Source organism: Nicotiana attenuata, unplaced genomic scaffold (genome assembly GCF_001879085.1).
Source record: "Nicotiana attenuata strain UT unplaced genomic scaffold, NIATTr2, whole genome shotgun sequence".
NCBI classification, from domain to species: domain Eukaryota; kingdom Viridiplantae; phylum Streptophyta; class Magnoliopsida; order Solanales; family Solanaceae; genus Nicotiana; species Nicotiana attenuata.
In genome coordinates, this window is record NW_017670700.1 from 1 (window position 1) to 4,731 (window position 4,731).

Here is a 4,731-nt window from a genome sequence, read left to right on the forward strand (position 1 = left end):
CCGAGAGGCCTGCCAAAAGGCCTCATGTTCATGCCTTTGACGACAAAATTCAGGAAAGGTTAGCTTGGGGGGAAAAAGAAAAGAAATATCAAGCCAGCATTCATGCTTTGCGAGAAGAGTTGAGAAATGCCACCTTCAACCATGATCTACAGGCACGGGAGGCCGAAGGTGAAAGGAAAAGGTTAATTCAAGAAAATGAAGCTCTCAGAGCCCAGGTTCGACAGCTAAGAATAGCAGCCGAGAATCCGGGAAGAAGCAGGAAAGATGAAAGGCTCATTTACAACCTTACCCAAAAGGTACGTGACTGTGAAGATGATCTGCAGAAAACTGAATCTGAGTTAGCAAAAGTACAAACAAAGTTAGCGAAAAGTGCAGAGGGGCGAGCAGCTCTCATTCAACAGATGAAAGAAAGATATGAAAGAGGGGTCATGGGTTGGGAAAAAGAGATTAGTAACCTCGAAAGTGAAATGGCTAAACAAGCCAAGAGTTTCAAAGCTGAGAGAGAACATTGCTACGCTTTGATGGCACGGTTGGAGGGAGACCTACAGCACTTGCAAGAACAGAATCACGCTGCCACCCAGATTTTAGAGGCTAGATCCCAGCAGATTGGGCGTTTATTGCAATAAAAAGGCATCATAAGGGAAAGAGTCAGAAGGATTGCCGACTACATCACAATGAAATGCAGTGCGTGTGAGGACATGACCAGATCTATGTTCTTCGCCACTGTAATGATCTTTTTCCGCCAGATAATGGAGGATCTTTATCGACTCCAAGATGACATGGAGCGTAGGCCCGCTGCAAGACCAGTTGGTGTTCCTAGGACAGGGTTGGAGACACTGATGTACTCTTGACTGTATTTTCTTTTTCGAGTCACTATTTTCATTTTTAAAAAAGTATGTTTCGAGTCTGTTTGAAGTTTTAAATTCCTAGTAAAAGTATGTCTTGAGTTTGTTGGAAGTTTTAAAGTCCTAGCAAAAGTAGGTTCCGAGTCTTTTGTATTTTAGTAAAGTAGAGGTTTTATTAATGAAAATTTGAAAAAAAAATTGTTTCTTTATTTTTGCATTTATTTCTTGAACTACGTAATGATCTGATTCACGCGGCATCGTGATACGTAGGCAATCCTCATCGGATCCGGTCATGATTTTGTAAATAACTCAAATAAGAGAGTGATGTGAAAAAGAAAGAACCGAAAGAAAACCCAAAAGAAAGAAAAGAGAGCCAGAGAAAAATTAAAAAAGAAAAGAGAGCAAAGAAAGAGAGGAAAGAAAAGAGCGGAAAACGAGAATAGAAGCAAAAAATGCCAAAATGGAAAGAAAAAGAAAATTGGGGAAAGTAAGCAAAGCCGGGATGAAACATGCAGCCGTTGCGAAACATGTAGAAACACATTTAAGTGTATAGGTGCATCACACCCCAACGTGCGATTACCTATGTGTTATTTGCTCCAAACTGACCAGTTTGTTGTCTACTGTTAAGCCCAGGTTTAATAGTAAAGTGGTTGGTTTTGTGGTAGCCTGGCTTCGCATCCATACTTCACGAGGTTGAAAGGAAGCATTGAAATGTCTTCAGAAATGCCTCTGCCAACAGCTCCTATTACGGATGATAGCCCGATCTCGGGCATCTCAACTTCAGAATCGGCAGCTACCGAGGAAAATAGATTTCTGCGTCTCCGCATGATGGAAATGTGGGACGCCTGGGCAAACGGAAAAGAACCACCAAGTGCAATCCCTGGATTCCCCGAGCTTTTTCCCAGGGCAAGTGGGACCTCCAACATCCCCATAAAATATCCAAATACTCAACTGGGATATCCTACCATTTCCGCCAACTTTGTGGGAACACCTTCTGAGGCTCGCCCCCAGGTGTTAACTTCAGGTGCTGCTTCAAACATATTCACTGCGCCACCTTGTTCAGCTACGACACAACCTACTCTACCCAGGCCTAGCTTCAATCCATCCTCTTTCACCTTTCAAGCACCATCTTTCCCAATGGAACCAACCTAGTTTACTACCAATGCCTACCCTCAGCCGCCTCGGTACGAGTTTACCGCAGGGCAGGAGAAAACCGCAAAAACCCCTGAACAAGAGGAGATTACTAGAAAGATGAGAAGTATGGAGCAAAGTCTCAAAAATATACAAGGCTTGAGTGGGCAAAAGAGCGTATCTTACGCTGACCTGTGCATGTTCTCGCACGTACATCTACCCTTGGGTGTCAAAACCCCGAAGTTTGAAAAATATTATGGGCATGGTGATCCCCTCGCCCCTCAAAAGATACTGCAACCAACTGCGGGGAGCGGGGGGAAAAGAAGAGTTGCTCATGGCATACTTTAGAGAAAGTTTGGTCGGTATTGCCTTAGAATGGTATATGGATCAGGATATATCTCGCTGGCATATCTGGGACGACTTGGCTCGGGACTTTGTCAGGCAGTTTCAATATAACATCGACATCGCTCCTGACAGGAATTCATTTTCAAACCTAAAGAAGAAGTCCTCGGAGAGCTTCCGAGAGTATGCTGTCAAGTGGCGCAAACAAGCTGCCAGAGTTAAACCTCCTATGGACGAAACAGAGATGGTCAGTGTCTTCCTTCAAGCCCAAGAGGCCGATTATTATCAAAACATGATGTCTGCAATGGGTAAGCCGTTCGCCGAAGCCATCAAAATCGGTGAAATGGTTGAAAATGGGTTGAAAACAGGGCGAATCTTGAGTCAGTCTGCTATAAGGGCTACCTCCCAAGCCATCCAGGGCGGGTCTGGAGGAGTAGCAAATCGAAAGAAAAAGGAAGAAACAGCAATGGCAACTTCGAGTGCTAGAAAACCCCGTCCACCCAGATCTCTTTTCTCTGAAAGAACCCCATAACACTACTATCCCCACCAAGATGTGGCTTATGCTCCTCAGCCATACACAATGATGAATGCCCAACCCTATGTCAGGCCACAACAATAATTTAACCAGAACAGAGCTCCATTTCCCAGAAATCAACCTCCTTACCAAGCTCACTACAATCCCCGACCTCCACAAAACAACTTCCGTGCCTGGGAGCCGCTAAGGAAAACAAACTTCACACCCATTGGGGAGTCCTATTCTAGCCTATTCCCCAAATTGGTCCAAATGGGTTTGTTGCAACCCGTACCCCCAAATAGGCAAATAGCGACATGGCACTAGTGTGCCTATCATTCAGGGGCAGATGGGAATGATATAGATAATTGTTAGACCTTGAAGAGGGCTGTGGAAGATCTAATAGAACAAAAGAGAATAGTGCTAAGGGACGAAGATATTCCTAATGTAACCAACAATCCACTACCAGCTCACAACAACGGGCCGGTTTGGAATGATCTGCGAGGACAGAGAGTTCGACCCAGCTCTAAAAGCCATCATTTCCATAGCCGACGTGGAAAAGAAACCAAAAGCTATCCTGAAACAAGACAAGGGGGAGAAAAAGAGTAAAACCACCCCTCAGAAGACGGAAAAGGAAGTGGAAGTTAAAACTGGGGCAGCGCCCTCCAAAGATGCCGTTCTCTATGTCCCTCGAGGCCGCAAGAAAGAACAGATGTCATTGAGTCCTCCTAGGAGGTTTGAGCTAAACAAGGGAGCTCAAATGTATGTGTCCAAGGGGACCTGCATGATGCGGGGGCCAATAATTCCACCAAGGCTGAGTGAGCCCGTGGTTATTGGTCACGCGCCACAAAGGCCCATGACAGATCCCACTGCGGTGCCATGGAACTATAACAAATCAGTAGTCACTTACAAAGGCAAAGAGATCTCGGGAGAAATTAAGGAAAATAACCTGGCTGGGAAGTACCTCAATCTAGAGGAAGTAAATAATGCCACAAAGAAGCGTTTCCCATCTAAGAAGCCAGTGAGTGCTGAAGAAGCAGAGGCATTCTTCCTGAAAATGAAAATGGCAGACTACGAGATAATCGACCAAGTTCAAAAATGTCCTGCTCAAGTCTCTCTTTTGTCCCTGCTGATGAACTCAACTGAACATCAAAAAGTGTTGATCAAAACTCTCAACGAAGCATATGTGCCTATTGAAACCACTATAGAACAGTTGGAGAGGATGGCAGAAAGGTTTTTTGCAATCAATCAAATCTCTTTCAGCAAGAGTGATCTGCCCCCGGAAGGGGCCGCACACAACAAAGCCCTTCACCTGACAGTCAAATGCGAAGGGTATTATGTGAAAAGGGTTATGCTAGATGGTGGTTCTGGGGTAGATATTTGCCCACTCTCAACTCTGCAATGTATGGAAATCGTTACTGAGAGAATCAGACCCAACAACATTTGCGTGCGTGCTTTTGACGACATAAAAAGAGATACAATTGGCGAGATTGATCTGATTTTGACTATCGGCCCGGTGGACTTCGAAGTGACCTTCCAGGTTTTGGACATGGATACCTCCTATAATTTCCTCTTGGGAAGGCCGTGGATTCACGCAGCAGGGGCTGTGACTTCTACTCTCCACCAAATGGTAAAATTCGAACATGAGGATTAGGAGATTGTAGTTCACGGGGAAGATGAGCAATCGATCTATCGGGACCCGTCAGTCCTTTGTCTTGAAGCTAGAAAGGAAGTGAACACATAGTTTATCAGGCTTTTGAGATTATGGTCGCGGACCAGTGTGAAGAAGGAAACCCTTGCCCTCAACCTTTTCTTTCAAATGCATCAATTATGGTGGCCAAAGAAATGATCAGACATGGCTACAAACCCGGGAAGGGGCTCGGGAAATCATTGCAAGGAATC